General features: G+C 34.3%; 1 long non-coding RNA gene across 1 annotated transcript in view; it reads left to right on the top strand.

Moving 5' to 3' along the window:
* LOC103791882 (uncharacterized) overlaps positions 1-18,990 on the top strand; it is a 93,623-nt gene extending 74,633 nt beyond the window's left edge. The window contains exons 3-5 of the long non-coding RNA XR_008480066.2: positions 953-1,021; positions 15,048-15,170; positions 17,066-18,990. This is a non-coding gene — a long non-coding RNA (uncharacterized LOC103791882). The remainder of the gene's footprint in view (positions 1-952; positions 1,022-15,047; positions 15,171-17,065) is intronic.
* The last annotated feature ends 511 nt before the right edge of the window (positions 18,991-19,501 follow it).

The raw sequence follows: 19,501 nt of genomic DNA, 5'->3' as shown, positions 1-19,501 counted from the left end.
AATATTCTGAATTTGTAAAATATTATTTGAATTGTAATTCTACCAAGCTTTATCTCAATAATGGTCTAGTCACTTAATAGTGATGAAACTAAAAGAAAAACACAAAATTTCTTTAGAAAATAAACAATAGAATGTTGCTGTGGTTCAGAATCTTCCAAAGCAGGCTCATTGGAGGGCTGGATTCTTCTCCAGGGTGTGGGGATGGGGAAATACCCAATGGTTGGGTATAAAGACATTTCTCTTTGCTAATGGAAAATATGTTAGGCCAGGAGTATCTCTCAATGATGAGTCTTCTTTGGGATGTCCATATTATTGTGGATAGAATGGAAAGGTAGAAAAAAAGTTATTTTCCTATGAACTTCCCCCTGGAGCTCTTCTTTTCCATGTGACTTCTGACTTCTGACTGTGACCCAATCCTAAGGGTTAACAAAAGACAGTAAATTTTGGGTTTTGCTGGTCTAGAGACAGTATGCCAAGCTAGACGCAATAGAGTAAATTGCATAAGGCTTTTGTGGAGAAATTGCTGGAAAATATAGCACCTTGATGGAGGAACCATTTTCCTATGATTCTAGATCCATTGAGGTAGTATTTTGGATACATTTAGACACTCAATCCTTCAGCTATCACAGCGTAATGCTACTGCTTTCTTAGTGGACTGATAATCCAGATTATAACTTGGCGGTTCTCTCAGGCTTTTGACATATAACCCATTTTGAGCATCAGGAGTATAAGAAACTCCATTAAATTTAAGGAATTAAATTTAAGCTCTACCCCCACTGACTATTCTTCTGTCATATGTATTTTCTTTTCTTAATTTACTGAGTTTTCTCTTGGCCAGTAGAGTTTCTGATCAGTTACTGTGAGCACCTTTCCCCCATGGGAAACCATTTGCCTTTAATGAGAGCAAATGCTATCTAATTTTTCTGTTAAAATGTTTGCTTATTTTCTACAGGTGTGCATCATTTCAGTTATTGGCAATGGTTTCATCTGATTTGGACAGTTTCTCCTCTATCATAAAAAGGTAAATTCTCAATTTATTGAATATTGCCGTATATATTATTTACTTTGTTTTCTCAGTGAAGGTCAATAATGTCTTTAAGTTTGTTGGTGAAGATTTCAGATATCACTTTCAAACCGTGCATTTTCTATCTTCAATGAAGTCAGTTTAAAAATTTTAAAATCTCAGTTTGGAGAGTTTAAATTGGATCTGTAAATTTATTATATATAAGAGAGACATTCTTGATAAGGTGAATATCATAAAATAATAATTTTAATAAACGCTGATTTTTCAAAGAAAGCTCTGGAGTATATAAAGATTTTCTAAATCAGCCTTATATTTTTCCCCTGAAGACCTCTTATGAATATGTAGCTGGAGACACTTTCCCAAATGTAGACAAGGTTTGAATACTTTTCCTGATGTCTGCTGTTGTAAACATTGTCCATGTTTAATAATATTAAAATATTATGATATAAACATTGTACATGTTTAATACTAAAATATGATATAAACATTGTCTATGTCTAATAATATTAAAATATTGACATTTCAGTGAATATTCAATATGCGACTTTATCTTTCCATGTTTGGCACTTGCAGGAAACAAGTGAGTTTCCTTTCTTGGTGTGTGTAATGTGACATATACCTGCCATTGAACAATTGTCGCTCAGTTACCAACTTAAGCCAATAGTTTTTTCTTCCTATTTTGTAAAGTAGTTGATTATTAGGGTATTGATCTCAAACGACTTAAGGTTATATACCTTTGTGAAATAGCTGTGTGTGTGTGTGTGTGTGTGTGTGTGTATTTGTGTGTGGTATCTGTGTATTTGGGGAAAGGCTTATTAATATCTCTGTTACTGATCTTACTGTCAATTGATGTGCTTACTCAACTGAATAGTAACAATCTATCTACATATGCTACATATGCTTTGACAATGCAAATAGTTTCTCATCAAAGCCTGGCTTGTCTTAAGATTAACTTTTTGTTTCTATTCAAATATAGAGAAGGCAACAATGAAACACTCTTGTAAAATGATATTTTTTTCTACTGTAATTCATTATGGGAAAGAAAAATTTTAAAGGAATTTTTCAAAAGACTGTAATATATTTCACCAAAATAAATCACTCTATTTAGAAACATGTATATATAGCGTATGTATTTGTGTATAAGCAGAAGTTTTGTTTATGCCTGTGTATACAATATACTTACTTCTTTTCATTATAGAATACAATGAAATCTAGGAAATCCTCTCAAAGGGGACTATCTTTTAACATATTTGAGTCCATTTTAGGAAAACAAACCACAAAACTTGATTAAATTACCAACTTTATTTGATTTTGTTTATTTTTAATGAATAATTTTGTGATTTTTGTCTGGATAAAATTCAGGCTACATACTGTACCTTTTGGAACATACCCATCAACAAATTGCAAACGTCTGCAACTTCCATATTTTTGAATTATCCTTTTGTTAAACTTTTTACAAAATCACCAAAAGAATGAAGAAAATATCATTGAGCAGGTCTTAATATAACTTTTGTACTTACTTTTGTTATAAGATCTGGGAACACTGATTTCCAGTGTAAACCCAAGTATTTTTATTAAAAACTTATGTTTCTGTTGTGAGTTTCAAAGCATCAAATATCCTGTCTGTTTACTCACTACTATTTTCTCAGTCCCTGGAATACAACATATCAGTAGAAGAAGAATGAACTCTAGATTTTCATAAAGTCATAGCAGTAGGTAGGCTTTTTAGTTGTCATTGATCTCATCATCGTAAGTTATCAATTGGTGAACAGTATTTTATATTCAATATGTGCCTTCATGTACAAGATGGCCTTAATAAAGAACATATAAGATATGAAAAAAGACACTCAGAATATGTTGATGTTACTCATGAAGAAGTTAATATGTCATAATCAGACCAGAATTCAGATCTACTCAGCTGTGTTGCACTATATTTTTCATTATACTGCTTCTAGATTAGAGATCTGCTGTAGCTTATAATTACATGGACCAATAATCTTTATAATATCTTCAGAGTGAGATGTTGTTGAAATTCTGTTTTTGCTTATTCCAATGTATAATCATCCTCATTGATCAATAATTTAACTTATGCTTTAACCAAATTACTTGACCAAAATTTAACATCATTTCTCCATAACTCATGCATTATAACTGAAAGCAACTTATACTTTTCACAGAATACTCTTTATATAATTAAAGTATTTTAAAATAATTTCCTTTTTCCAAATGTTTTTAACTTTTAAAATAAAACATAAATTACTTTCTTGGAGTAATTTTTATTCCATTAGAACTTGTGTTTCTCCATTCTCCTCTGCCCTTGTTATTTGCATCTCCACTTGATTTTACATACTTCTTTCAAATTCTGCTTCCCACTATTTCATATTCAAAATCTTAATTGACTTTCTATGACATGCAGAAATACATCTTTAGCCTAGCATTTAAACCTTAAGTGATATAATCCAACCTACCATTGCAACCTTATTTTTTTTTCAACTTATATGGATGACTTATACATAATTGAGCTTCAGCCTGAACTAGGATGGGCTTAGGAAGTTGTGATTTTAACCTTTGAGATGTGGATATTGAATAAGTATGCCCAAAGATCCATGGACTGCAGTCATTATTGAGGCACTATTTGTATTGTAAGAATTACAAGCTGATGTGAATGTGAAAACAGCACTCAAATTATGGCATACCCACTATAAACAAGTCTTGTGTAAGGGGTTTCAAACGTTTTGGTCTCAGGACTCCTTTACCCTCTTAAAAATTATTGAGGCTTTCAAGGAGCTTTTGTTTAAGTGGGTTATATCTACAGATATTTACTCCATTAGACTGGCACAATGGTTCATGCCTGTAATTCATGCACTTTGGAAGTCTGAGATGGGAGGATTGCTTGAGTCCAGGAATTTGAGATCAGCCTGGACAACATGGTGAAACCTGTCTCTACCAAAAATACACAAAATTAGCTGGGCATGGTGGTATGTGCCTGCAGTCCCAGCTAGCTGGCCTGAGGCAGGGAATCACTGGAACCTGGGACGTTGAAGCTACAGTGAGTGGAGATAGTAAGCACCACTGCAATCCAGCTTGGGTGACAGAGCAAAACCCTACCGCACAAAGTTCTTAATAAGAGAAGGTCAAAAGGAAAGAGAGAGAGAGAGAGAGAGAGAGAGAGAGAGAGAGAGAGAGAGAGAGAGAGAGAGAGAGAGAGAGAAGAGAGAGAAGGAAGGAAGGAAAAAAAATTATTGAGGCCTCCAAGGAGATTTTGTTTAGGTTATATCTATAGATATTTATTAGAAATTAAAACAAAGAACTACTAATTTATTTAAAGTATTTCATTTATTTAAACTAATTTAATTTAAATCAACAATAATAAACTCATTATATGTTAACACGAGTCAATAATTTTTATCAAAATTAAACATTTTCTTAGGTCAGGCATGGTGGCTCACACCTGTAAACCTGGGACTTTGGGAGGCTGAGGCAGGCAGATCACTTGAGGTCAGGAGTTCGAGACCAACCTGGCCAACATGGTGAAACCCCATCTCTACTAAAAATACAAAAAGTTAGCTGGGCATGGTGGCGGGCACCTGTAACCTCAGCTACTCAGGAGGCTGAGGCAGGAGAATCACTTGAACCTGGAAGGTGGAGGTTGCAGCAAGCCAAGATCACACCACTGCACTCCAGCCTGGGTAACAGATTGAGACCCTGTCTCAAAAAAAAAAAAAAATAATAAACAAATGAATAAATAAAAATAAACATTTTCTTAAAATATTTGTGAGAAAAGTGGCACTTCTTTTTTTCAAATCTCTTCAGTATTTTGCTTAATGGAATATATGCCCCATACCTATTTCTGTATCCAATTTGTCACACAGCCTTTGGAAAACTCCACTATATATTTGCGAAAGAAGGAGAATGAAAAAGGCAAATAACGTCTAAATATTATGATGAATGTCGTTCTGAGTTTGCAGACCCCCTGAAAATATCTCTGGCACCCCATGGAAAAAAATGTAAATCAGATAAAATGTAAATGTGATAGGACACATTGGCTATAGGTGTTTTAAGGCAGTTTAGTCTCTACTCTGACAGTACGTGCTCTCTTGGGCTTATCCATATAGGCAGATGCTTTGTGTTTTCCCTTGAAATCATCTGTTTTTTGGTTCATTGTTTCAGCTTTGGTTTGTTATGAAAATAGACATATGGTTGGTAGGTCCAGTACTTCAGAGAATCAGGTCTTTGGCACACACCTTAAGAACCACTTGCATGGAGGTTAAGAGCTTAGGCTTTGATGCCCACTGCCTGTTCATGTAGACCAACTTCTTCACTCCTAGTTCTGTGATATTGGGCAGGTTATTGTACTTCTTATGCTATGGTGTTTCATCCTCCAAAATGGAATTAACAATAATATATCTCGAGCTGTGTTTTGAGGTTTGAATAAATTAACACATGATTTATCATTATAACAGTTCTTAGCACTAGCAGTAGTCAATTTTGTGGCAAGATCAATACATTATTTTTCTATCTGGGGCTCCTCTCTCTATCCCTGGCATTCAATGTCTTATCCAAATTAATATTTATTTGTTTTAAAGATAGAAAAACAGGGAATATCTTTTATGTTGCTCAAGTCAACATTTAGACAGTGTTAATCTTTTGATATTTAGTTATCAAGTAATTTAGGTATAGCTAAATTATCCACAGGGATTTCAATATGTACCTGAAAGAAGTAAGAGCAAGTTCTAAACATGTTTCTTAACCTACAAAGTCTTATTCATTCCATTCATTTGCATCAATTTTCCTTTTTCTTCAGCAATATGTCACGCTCATTTTAGTACTTCCTTTCTCACTAGGTTAAGAGAACACAAGGGAGTCTAGATTTCATTTGTTCATTCATTCATTGTATACCTGTTGCACAATGCCAGGCATTCTGCTAAGCTCTGGTATGCAATCTTGAAGTCTTGTAGTAAAAGATACATATTAAATCAATAAGCAACAAAATAGCATATATATTAAAAATGTGAGAGGATCTTGAAATGGTTTTTCTTGTTGCTTTTTATGCTTTGGATATGATCTTTATGACATATTAATTGTCTAAGCTTATATTGCAATGGATTGTTTTACCTTCACTTTGTTGTATGTAAAATAATCGGTAAGAAATGATTGGGCAGAAAGGGAAACCATGAAAAGATCATTAGTTGATTTAGCTTTTGGTTTCAGCTTTGGCACTAACTAGCAATATTATTTAAATAAGATATGACACTTTAGTTTCATTTTCTGAAAGAAGCATTATACATAGAAAGGAACAACCAGTATTAGCCTTTCTAAAAATATACCAAAAAGTAAAGAGCATCAACATTAAGAAGAATTTACATCAATAAATGGATAAAATAGCCAGTTAACATCAAATGGCAGTAACCCTAAATTTAAGTCGACTAAATCCCCCAATCAAAAGACACAGCCAAAACCTAACGGTATGCTGCATCCAGACCATTTCACATCCAAAGATACACAAAGACTCAAAACAAAGGGATGGAGAAAGACTTACCAACCAAATGGAGAGCATAAATAAATAAATAAATAAATAAATAAAAAGCAGGAGTTGAAGTTCTCGTATCTGATAAAACAGATTTCAAAGCAACAAAGATATAGTGGTAAAAGGATCAATGCAACAATAAGAGCTAACGATCCTAACACCCAGTTTCATAAGACCCATAAAAAGATTTAGACTCAACGAGACAGAAAATTGATGAGGACAACCAGGACTTGAACTCAGATCTGGAACAATTAAACTTAATAAATAATTATAGAGCTCTCCATTTTAAATACACAAAATATACATTCTTCACTTTAAATACACAAAATATTGATCAGCCATTATTAATACCCATTTTTAGAATAAAGCAATATTCCCATTCTCTCTCCTTCTTTTTCTTCCTCTTTCTTCCTTTCCTTTACTCCTTTTTTCTTTTTCTTTTCTTCTTTCCTTTAAAAAAAAAAAAGGAACACTTTAGTCTTATTTTTCTCAATTGCAAAAGTAGGCAATTGTCCAAAATCCCTCCCAGAGCTATTATATTTGTTATTTTAGGAATAACTATATCTCTATGGCAGTTTTCACATGTTGTTTGAATAAGGTATTATTCTATTGTAGCATTTTAATTTCACAACTGTAATTACTTTTTGAAACCTATCAACCCATGGGATCACAAGCATCTTGAAGTAGGCTTCTGAATCGTTTTCTTGTTTGTGCACCCAGAATACTGAGTGCAAATTTTGTTGAATGTAATTTTAAACTGTATTTGTGATGGCAAATAGTCCCAAAATATTTTTCATTAAGTTTCTTGGGATGACCAATAGAAACAGGGCTGAACCTATGTTTCTGAGTACACTGAAAATAATAATAAGTGTTTTATGAAGTTTAAATTTTAAGGAACAAAGTCTATACTTGGACTTTTCACATATGAAACAGAACTGACAAGTCTGTAATTTTATTTATGTCCAGAAGATGGCAGTAATGCCCCAAATAAAACTCCAGTTTGAAGAAAAACAGTGTAAGAGAATGCATGCATTGAAACTGAGCAGATGCCAAAAAATCCAAGAGAATATCACGCAGATATCCAGATATGTATATTTAAATGCAGTATGAAATTGTTGAATAAGTATTTATCGTTTAAAAAATTATCTGAATTTTATATTTGTAATTCACTGCAATTAGTCTAGAAAAGTAAAAGACTACATGGGGGAAAAACAAACACAAACGGGAAGTATTCCGGAAGAAAAAGTTCCTCCAAGGTCAGGACATGCTCCAAGATGCTTTTTGGCTATATCTCCTCCACAAAATTTATGAAAAATAATCACAAGAAGAAATAAAAAGTATTCAATTTCTCTTTTTTCTATGATATCTTTTGCCTTTGTTGTATTTTAGTACCCTACCAATTGTATCCAGTTATGAAAGAGACGTGCAGGAGATACTGTTGAAAATTATAGAAAAAAAGCAACAGTAAACCAAATTATTTTGAGAAATTTGAGAGAATTTTTGTTGTTAAAGATATTTTTTAGCATTGAAAAGCCTTGATTCATAATCATGACACCCTCCTTCTTGGATATTGTTATGTTCCTTTTCCCAGTGGAGCAATCAACCAGTTTTCCTTTTCTTTTAAAATATAAAATGAACAAATGTTTACTCATAATATCTTAAAATATCATTTGTTTTTCCTTGATTTGTAAAAATCTGTACTGCCTTTCTTATTATATGCAATTAGACTATATTAGTTGTTAACCATTTGTAACTTTTAAATTTGATATGCTTATCCTTTCTTTTAATCCATTTTTTCAAACCTAATGAATATCATTAGCTGGTTGATATTAACAACTCATATAAAAGAAACAGAATTTTATAATGCCCTGTTTCTACTACTTCCAGAGTAATTTGATAGTATTCACATAATAACTATTCTTACTTTATTCAATAAGATCAAAGTAAGGATTAGGAGGAAGCATAGAAGCAACATTTATTTTCCCTTAACTGGATCTTTAATACAGCACCTCTGCTTAAGAGATTTAAGAAATACTCTGAGAAGCTGTTTATATAGAGAAACTTTATCATTCAATCATACTTTTGGTTAAATAATTATTAAAGATTATTAAGGATGAAATAATTATTAAGAATTAATATGTAAAAACATAAGACTTTAATTTGTTGATTTTTAAATTCTGTAATTTAATAGTGATGTTCAAAGAAAAGAATAGAACCATCTAGTCTCAAAAGTGGGAGGGGCCTATCATTATTTCCCTAAAATTCCTAGAGACCTCTTTTTCTCCTCACCCTCTCTAACTCAGTGACTCATCCATTTTTGCCTCATGTCTGGTGTCATTATCTTGAGCAAATAAAGAATAGAGGAAATAAAATTCAAGAATGTGTGCCTTAGGAGAGGACAAGGTACCATACAATCTCATATTGAAAATTAAATAAAAATATACTAAGTTATAAAACCAAAAAAAGAGAGAGAAAAATAAACAAAACAAAACAACGACAAAAAATATACTGTGAGTGTATGTGGTCACCAGTGTGTAACATGTAGTTATAGACTCTAGGTTTCCTTAATTATTTCAGAGTCACCTAAAGAATAATTGGTTGGTTGGACTCATATACAAAAAGACATGTGATAAGACATATTGGCAATAGATGTTTTAAGGCAGTTTAGTCTCTATTCTGATAGTGTGTGCTCTCTTGGGCTTATTCATATAGGCAAATGCTTTATATTTTCCTCTGAAATCATATGGGTGTTGTTGTTGTTGTTGTTAATTGTTTGTTATGAAAATAGACACATGGTTGGTAGGTCCAGTGCATTTGAGAATCAGGATGGAATTAATAAGAAAAGAGATCTTTCTTACCCTCTGCCTTGCACTCTTCTATGCATGCTCAGTGGAGAAGTGTGGTGAGAAGTCAGTGTGTCTGCTCCTGCTAGCAGTTGCCTAGAGGTGAAGCAGTTAGCAAAGAAGAGGGGATGGCCAGGAGGAGCTGGAAATAGGATGGGGAAAGGTGGGTAGAGGCTAAACAAATTTTGTGAGCTAAATTGGATTCTGGTGGTTGGAATGCTTATCAAAGCTATTTTGAAAGTTAATTTATGTTTTTTTTCCAGGGATAAGTCTTTATTATTTTTTTAAATGAGGAAGGAGTGGGAGACAGAGAGAGAGAAACAGAGAGAGAGAACTAGCAAACATCTACTCCTCATTCCATCTGCTCCTTAGATGTCTCAAAATTTATTTTTCTTCTTTCTACTATCCCAGATCTATCCAAAATTAATAATATGACTTTTATGATTTTACCAACAATGTAAACTAAAGTTGTTTTTAATATTTCTATTTTTAAAAAGTAAATTATTTTTATACAGAGAATTTACCTTAAATAAATAACAACAAGAAAACCCTTGCCATCTGGGTTCTGCTACATTTGCACTGAAATCTTGGGCAGCAAATATGTATCTGGACCATTTAAAAGTAATTTTGCTGTGAGGCACATCACATCAAATAGAGGCTGTTTTGTAGTCTACCTTGTATTTCACTGCTGTGAACTCTGTGAGCAAACAGAATTTGTTCACAGGGTGAAACACATATTTATGGTCCTGAATAAACTGCACAGATTCAAAAACTATTTGTGTGACAGTGCTAGACACAGGAATTCTGAGGCCAAATGGGATGTTTGTAGTCCACATTTGCATATCAATACCCAGACTCCCCTTTAGGAATACTGCTGCTTCATGACAATGCTGTTGTCTGAGGTCTGGGGGAAAGAAAACTCATAAAAGTTTTGACTCACTTTTCAATGCCCTCGATCTTTTTTTGTGCTTTGGAAAACTGTGAAACAGGGTCACCAAGTTCCATTCTCCATCGTTTTATTATGTTTTAAATGAAGCAATTGAACCTACCCAGAACCCAGACAAACAGACACTACATGGTCACTTTGTGGAAAGGCAGCTTCTTAGGAATGGTGAGGCTTGTCTTAGTGTGTTTCATGGGGTTGGGATCTGCACTACGGTTCCTTAAAGAACCAGAGTAAACCAAAACTCTTAAGCAAAATACTTAGAACCCTTTTTGCTGTAGAAACACTATACAGTAAATGATTCTTTTAGCTACTGAGAAGCTAACCTAAGCATGTAATCATTATTCAAAAACCAGGCTGTGGATATCAAAGGGATTTTATAAGGTGATGTCATTTTCTACCTGGCCAAGCTGCCTTGATGGCTTTCAGTTCTTGTCCTTGAAATAGAGTTCTTGTCACACAGAGCCTTTCATAATTTTGCTGAAGAGTTATTTGGAAAAAATGATTTCATTCTTATTTTTTTGTCTAGCAATCCTTTGGTCTTCCTGAGGGGAATTTTAAAAGTTAACATTTTCCCTTATTTTTTAGAATGTAGTTGATTTTGTTAATTGCAACCCTTCAAAGAAACAAGATAAAAAGAAAGCCATGTTTTGATATTACTGCCCTTTTCTACTACTGCACATTTGCAAACATCTTTGTGAGAGTGCTATAACTGCAAATATAAAAACATTAGTGGTATTTCTTCCTCACAGTTTTACTTGTGATATTTTTCTATGTAACTACAAAGTATTGTGTTTTTGAATGCCCATTTTAACCCTCCTCTTTTTAACTCACTCACATACTGTTTTGCTTTTAGATTTTGTCATTATTTTTCTTTGTCTTTCTTTTTCTATGCAATACAGACATATTGCTGCTTGAGTATCTTTTCATGGGTACCTCAGGAATGACTGAGGAAGGAGAATTGCATGAACCCAGGAGGCAGAGCTTGCAGTGAGCCAAGATCATGCCACTGCACTACAGCCTGGGTGACAAGAGCAAAATTCCATTTCAAAAAAAAAAAAAAAAAGAAAAGAAAAAGAAAAAGGAAAGGTAGAGTCTAACTCTCCTCTTCTTAAAGGTGTGCCAAGTTTAATAATCTTCTCTTGTGAATAGAATGTGACAGAAGTGGCCATGTATGACTTCTGAGTCTACATGGTGGAAAAAAAACAAAAAAACAACTTTGCCTCTTCTGCCTTGCTTCCTCTACATCACTCACTTTGAAAGAAACAAGCCACCATATAATGTAAATAATCGAGCAGCCCCACAGAGATGTCCATGTGGAAAACAACTACAGCCTTTCCATCATGGCTCCACCAACTTGCCGGCCAGCTATGTGAGCGAGCTTGCAAGTGGATCTTCTAGTTTTAGTCATTCCTTTAGATGACAATCTGACAGTAACCACTTGAGAGATTCAAAGGCAGAGCCACCAAGATAAATCACTCTTCAATTCCAAGTTCACAGAAACTCTATGAGATAATATTGTTACTTTATGCCACAAAGTTTTGGGGCAGTAGCTCATGCAGCAATAGGTAGCTATTCTAGCACTCCTCCAACATTCACTTCATTTCGTATACAGTTATGCATTGCTAACAACAGTGATATGTTCTGAGAAATGTATTGGGCAATTTTGTTGTGTGAAAATTCTGGTGTCCTTACACAAACCTAGATGGTATAGCCTACTAAACACCTAAGGTATATGGCCTAGCCTATTGCTTCTGGGCTACAAACTTATATGATATGTTACTGTACTAAATACTGTGGATAGTTGTAACACAATAGTAAGTATCTGTGTATCTAAATATATCCAAATATAGAAAAGGTAGAGTGTAATATGGTATAAAAGATGGTACACCTATATAGGTGACTTACCACAAATGAGTTTTCAGGACTAGAAGTTGCTGTGGGTGAGTCAGGGAAAAGTGAGTGAATGAGAAGGCCTAGGAGGTCCCTGTACACTACTGTAGACTTTATAAACACTGTACACAGGCTTCACTAAATTTATACAACTTTGTTCTTCAATAATAAATAAACTTTGCTTACTGTAAGTTTTCTACTTTATAAACTTTAAAAAAATTTCTGACTCTCGTAATAACACTTAGATAAAAACACAAATAGATTGTACGGCTGTACAAAAATATTTTCTTTATATCCTTATTCTATAAGCTATTTTCTATATTTATAATTTTTATTTTTTACTTTTTAAACTTTTTGCTTAAAATGAAGACATCTAGACATACATTCGCCTAGGCATTCCCACAGTCAGGATTATCAAGACATCACTAGGCAATTGGAGTTTTTCAGTGTGTTATAACCTATGGGTCCCCCATCGTATCAGTGGTTTATCATTGATCAAAACATCATTCTGCATCACATGACTGTATATGAAGAATGTTTAAGTTTCATGCCTTCTTCCTTTGAAGTGATTTTAGTATCTGCCTCTTTAAAATGTAATTGCCATGTTACCCCAAATTTAACAGAGTATTGCCTCCCTCATGGCTGTATTATTTAGCCTTCTAACCAGTCACCCTGATTCTTTTCTTTTAGTATCCATAGTATACCTACAGAAGCTATTTTTCTCTGAAATACATGGATGCCATGTAGTTCCTGTGCTCAGAAAACTTTAGAGTTGTTTTCATTTACTTTCAAGATAAAACTTTGTGTTTCTTAGCAAGCATATTGTATTCCTATTCAAAAATATAACTTCCTCTCCTCCTCCTCCATGGGAGGATACTTCCCTGCCCATTTGATTATTGGGCTTGGTCCTGAGACTTGCTTTGACCTCATGAAAAACAGTGTATACTTCTATACCCCTTGATTTGGACTCATCTATGTATCTTACTTTTGCAAAATAATTTTAGCAGACTTGACACAAACAGTGGCATGAAATGCATATAGTTTGTTGGGCTTGCTTGACTGTACTCTGCCATTCCTGTGAGAAGCACATCGCCTAGTTAGACTGCTGGTTAGAGAAGGATGAGAGAAATATGGAGCATACACAAGCCCAACACAGTGTGAGGAGTCAAGCCCAGGTGGACCTATACCTTGAAGCAGAGCTACTGATCTGTGCTCAGCATACATTAGCCAAAGCCCAGCGAACCCAGTAAGAATAAGTTATTGTGTTAAACCATCCATTTTTTGGAGTGATTTATTATACAGCAACAGCTGACTAATAGTTAACCTCTATTACCTTAGCTCCATCTTATGTTTTCAAATATTTCATTTTGTTCTGCCCAACATAGCCCATTATTTCAGTCTCTTCTTTGTTTCCTAAATATCTTTTTAAATTCCTATTGACACTTTCCAATTTTCCATAAATCCTGTGAGATCCTATTGATGACAACCAATATTCATTATTAGTAATCTGTTCAGTCATAATACTATCTCTTATGGCAGCAATGTTATTTTCATTTTGAGAGAAAGTTAAATCTTAAAAAGGTTTTAAAACTTGCCCAAATTCACATAAGAAGTAAATCAGGAGGAGAATTTGGACTCTAGGCTTTGTGATTTAAAAATCAATACTTGTAACTAAGATTCTATACTTGTGTTTCAGTCCTAATACATTTTTGAAAATTCCAATCCAGAGATTTTGTTAACTTTTTTCAACTCCAAATGCACTGAATATTCTCAGCACTAAGAATTTTTATTATCATATTGAATGTGATTTCTTTAGCATTTTGTAATTAATATAGCACATTATAATCTTTTATTCTATTCAGTCCTTATAACCCCTTTCTGAAGAATGTATTAGATATTCTTTTCTCCAGGTGGAAAATAAGACCTCTGGTTGAATAATTTGCTCTGAGTTATCCAGCTATATGTGATAGTGCTGAAAAAGAGCTGTTATAAACTTAATTGTGTCCTCTCCACCCCAAATTTATATGTTGAAGCCCTAACCCCCGATATGACCATATTGAATTAGAGATAGGGTCTTCAGGAGGGTAATTATGTCAAATGAGGTCATAAGTGTAGAGCCCTAATCTGATAATACTTCTGTTCTTATAAGAAGAAGAGACACCAGAGTGTACATGCTCCCTCTCTCATTCTCTCTTCTACTCTCTGCACATGACCAGAGGAAAGGCCTTGTGAGGACACAGTGAGAGGGCATCCATCTAATGAGCCAGGGAAAGAGGCTTCATCTGAAATCAACCCTGATGTTATTCCCATTTTGGACTTCAATCTTGGAATTCCTCCATTCTCCAAAACTTTGAGAAAATGAATTTCTGTTGTTTAAGCCACCTAGTCTGTGGTATTTTCTTATTGCAGCCTCAGATAACTAGTAGAAAAGCTAAGCTTTTTCACTCTCAATATCTGTATCCTCAGTTTCTCACATCTTTTCTGCATTTACCATTAACTATCTGTGGACAATGATGACATCTTTGTATTCCCCACCGAATGTTATATGTATAGTAGATTTTTCATTATTTCTTAGGCTCACAGAAAATTTTAAAGTGAAGAATGTCTAAGATGTTAACTTATCCTCCCATTTTAAAGCTAAATAATTCAGATTCAGAGATGCCCAAAGACTTAGCTCTACAGTTAGTAAAGAGCAGGGTATGAAAATCCAGAGCCCACTTGCAGCCTCTGGGATACGGCACTTCCATTATTTCCCTGGGGGAGATGGAAATGGAATGCAATGCCCTCACTGCTAATACCATCTCTTGTTTTTAATAGTACTGCATGATGGAGCCGAAACTTCATAGGGACTGAAAAGTTGAAACTAGATCGTAATTAGAGTAAGCAAAATTGATACTACGTGATGTACCAAAAAGGAAATGGAAATCCAGGCTTTTCAAGGTAGGTGACAAAGCAAACATAGTTAGCAGACATATGCTTTTGTTTCTTATTGGCTTACTCAGTGAAAAATTTAAGTATGTTCTGGATTTGTGTGTGAGAGTGAAAAATGTAAACATATTGTGGTTAATCTAATTGCACATAATGTGTTGGTCTTTATTTCCCGGAAGGGGAACCTGACTCAGGTGGCCCCAGGATATGTCAGAAGCACATACATATTTTCCTTATCTATCAAATCAGTCTATGAAGTGGGTTCTCTGCTTTATGGTAGGGACACAATGTGTAAATGACTGGAGCTGGAACAAAAGCCACCCATAAAACTATCCTTGTAAAAATGATAACAGGATCTTTCTGCTATTATCATGAGCTATTTTAAATGCTAAATCAAAAGGATGAAAATGGTGGCCTTGTTGCTACTCTCAAGAGAGAAGGAAATGATGAAATTAACACACAGCTTAAATCCATTCCCACTTGGCAGAAAGGTCTGAAACTAATCATCATGGTAGCATGTGAAAACTTGCAAAGTGGTGGCTGGCCGCACTTTTGTTTAATGGTTAAATAACACAAGTTGATAGTGCAGGCTGTCATTTTTATTCAGTTACTCATCCAACATTGAGACCTTTAAGTTAGATCACAAAGTTTTAGTCTCCTTTCCTCTTGATTTTGAAGGTAAAGGTTGATCATGGTGATGTGAAACTCTACCAAAATCTCCATGATGCTGTAGAAGGGGCACTGGATGGAAACTCAGATCTCTGGTGTCCAGACTCACTGCAGTACTTGGTGCTTTCCTTGACCCTTGAAGAGTCTCGTAGCCTCGCTGAACTTATTTTCCTCCTCTGTAGGATGTTCACAATTAAGTCATTGCTTAATGAACAGTAGTGTTGGGAAAATATTAGAATACCATTTAAATTTGTATGATCTTTGATAGCTCATGAAACGCTTCTTATCTGTTTGTTTGTTTTTTTCTTTCACACAAAAATGCAATGAATTAGTTGGCCTGGGCAAAGAATTTATGACTCATAACTCAAAAGCAAGTGCAACAAAACAAAAATAGACAAATAAGACTCAAACTGAAAAGCTTTTGCACAGCAAGGGAAATAATCAACGGAGTAAACAAATAACCTATCGAATGAGAGAAAATATTTGCCAACTATGTATCTGACAAAAGACAAATATCTAGAATTTACAAGGAATTAAAGCAACTCAACAAGAAAAATACAAATAACCCCATTAAAAAGTGGACAAAGGACATGAGCATTTTCCAAAAGAATACATACAGTTAGCAACAAACGTGAAAAAATGTTCCACATCACTGTCATCAGTGAAATGCAAATTAAAACCACAATGACATACCACCTTTCACCAGTCAGAAAGGCTTTTATTAAAAATTCAAAACAATATAGATATTGGTGAGTATGAGGAGAAAAGAGAATGCTTATACCCTGTTGGTGGGAATGTAAATTAGTACAACTTCTATGCAAAACAGTATGGAGATTTCTCAAAGAGCTAAAAATAGAACTACCATTTGATCCAACAATTCCACTACTGGGTATGTGCCCAAAGGAAAAGAAATTAGTCATTAAAAAGACACCTGTGCTTGTATGTTTATCACAGCACTAGTCACAGTAGCAAAGACATGGAATCAATATCAGTGTCCATTTGCAGATGATTGGATAAAGAAAATGTGTATACATTCTTGGAGATACATATAAATAAATATATATATGTATGTGTGTGTATATATACATGTATACACATACACACACACAATACACACACATATATTGTACAAACACACATTCACCCACACATCATAGAATACTATCCATTCATAATAATGAAATCTGGTCACCACAACCACTTATCTTAACCCAGACATTCCTTTCTATTGATTCTAGGTATTTAGATGACAACTCTTTCAATCAACTGCTAATTAGAAAATTCTTGAATCCACCTATGTCCTGGAGGCCCCTGCTTCAAGTTGTCCTGCCTTTCTGGGCTGAACCAATGTACATGTATTGATTGATGTCTTACGTCTCCTTAAAATATATAAAACCAAGCTATATCCTGATCACCTTGTGCAAATGTTCTCAGTGTCTCCTGGGGCTCAGCATCTCATCAATGTGTCACAGAACATTGATGAGTCATAGTTGGCTTAGAATAAATCTCTTGAAATGTTAAAATAATATAATAATAATGAAATCAAGTCTTTTGCAGTAACATGGATGGGACTGGGAACCATTTTATTAAGTTAAATAACTCAGAAAGTCAAATACTACACATTCTCATTTAGTGGAAGCACAACAATGTGGACAGGTGAACATACACGTGGAGGAGTAGACACTGGGGACTTGAAAAGGTGGGAGGGTGGGAAGCAGGTGTGGAGTGAGAAATTGCCTATTGGGTACAGTGTACACCATTTAGGTGATGGTTCCACTAAAAGCCCCAACCTCACTGTTACAAAATATATTGATGTAACAAAAATGCACGTGTACAACATGAATCTGTAAAAATTTAAAAAAATAGAATGAATTAGGAAACAGAGCAATTTATTTTTTTTCATTTTAGACAGGGATACCCCGAGGTTTTACATGCTTAAGGTAAGAAACTGAGGCCAGAGTCACTTTCTCATAGTCATTTTCTGGTGCTCTCTGGCTAAAATAGAAATGAGTACTGTGAATGTGAAGGAGAAGTGTTCGGCTATGATGTCTCTAATTATTAATATATTATTTTGACAACCTAAATAATAATATTGGGCATATATGACATTAATTACATTTTCAGTTACCTCAGTTTTGTGATAGTAGGTTACCAAATTTATATGATTCATTTTCTACATCCATAAAATGAGATTCACAATATGCAGTAAATGCAAGGTTGTAATAATTCAATATATTAAATCATGTAAATGCATAGGACTCTTCAAAGCATATGGTCAAGACACAATAAACGTAATTATTATTATTTTTGATCTTGGATAAAGAAAATATATGTGAACTTAAATGCACCAGCCACACATGCATGCATATACACACAGGCCTGAATCATTAATGTTAAGTGCCTGGGGTTTGAAGGACGCATAATCCTCAAAAGTATCCTGAAGGAGATGCTCTCTGCACTGGACATTGAAGGATCTGGAGCATTTAAGATTCAGTAATGGAGAAAACAGGGCAGAGGAGAGCCATGGATAACTATATAGAGGGAGAAAAGTGCAACATGCAAAATATTTTTGTTTTGGTAAAAAATGTGTTTGTACAGGAATAGTGCAAATGTCAAGCCCATATTATAAGTCAGTGGTCTTTGAATGCTTCACTCATAATTCAGATATGTCACCTGATAAATAGTAAGGAATTATATATCATTTCTATGTCAATGATTACATAAATTTATCAATGATTAGGTTCTATTTAAAAAGTAGTTGTTCAGTGCCCCTCTAGACATACACGAGGTATATCCTATTATAATGGAATGTTCTAAGAATCCACCTGACTCTGCAAAGTATCATATATTTGAATGCATGTTGCATTGATTGCTGATTCATACGGACATATGACACAATCTGGCTTTTACATTTTTTAAGGTGCAGGGTCAATGATAGCAGTGTCCACTGTTTTCTGTGCTTATTCCGAGTGAAAACTTCTGAACAAAATTGGCTGGTGAGGGGATTGAAATGAGTTAGATAATATATAAGCAACATTATCAGAGCTGTATAATCTTTCTTTAACCTTTCCTTGCAAGTATCCAATGATTTAATACTTAGTACCATCATTTAATATAAATCTCTGAACTCCCTGTATAAGAACTATTAATTAATCAATTATAAGCCTAGATTAGGCCAGGTTCTCAGATAGATGCTGAGGGTAGTGCATCTATCTGAGTACCTGGCCTAATCTAGGCTTATTATCAGGCATGACCTCAAAGAGACATGTGATTGGATAAAGTATAAGATAAATGTACTGGGTTAATGTAAAACAGAATAGGGGAATGGCTGTTTTACTGTATTGTACTCTGATTTTACTGAGAGTGGAGTAATTGACTGAGTCACCTGCTACTTCTCAGAAACCCAGGAAAGTTGGGTGTTTTGCTGAACTCTAAAGTTACTTATTTGCCATCTGCGCGGAGTGCTTCATTCTGTTATCTCAGCATGGCCAAATCTTAGCCATTTCTCAAGAAGCTATACATTTGGGCACACTCATGAGGATCTTTGCTACCAAATCTCTCCAACTGAAGGTTGTATCATCCTTAGAAGACAGTGACAATAACTGCATAAATATTTAGGGGACCCCAAAAATTAGAGAGAGAAGTTTAAAGGAGGAATTTCCAACTTTTTCATT

The sequence above is a fragment of the Callithrix jacchus genome, chromosome 3 (genome assembly GCF_049354715.1).
Source record: "Callithrix jacchus isolate 240 chromosome 3, calJac240_pri, whole genome shotgun sequence".
Taxonomy (NCBI): domain Eukaryota; kingdom Metazoa; phylum Chordata; class Mammalia; order Primates; family Cebidae; genus Callithrix; species Callithrix jacchus.
The sequence above is the reverse complement of the archived record's forward strand: the minus strand, read 5'-3'. Positions and strand labels throughout refer to the sequence as shown.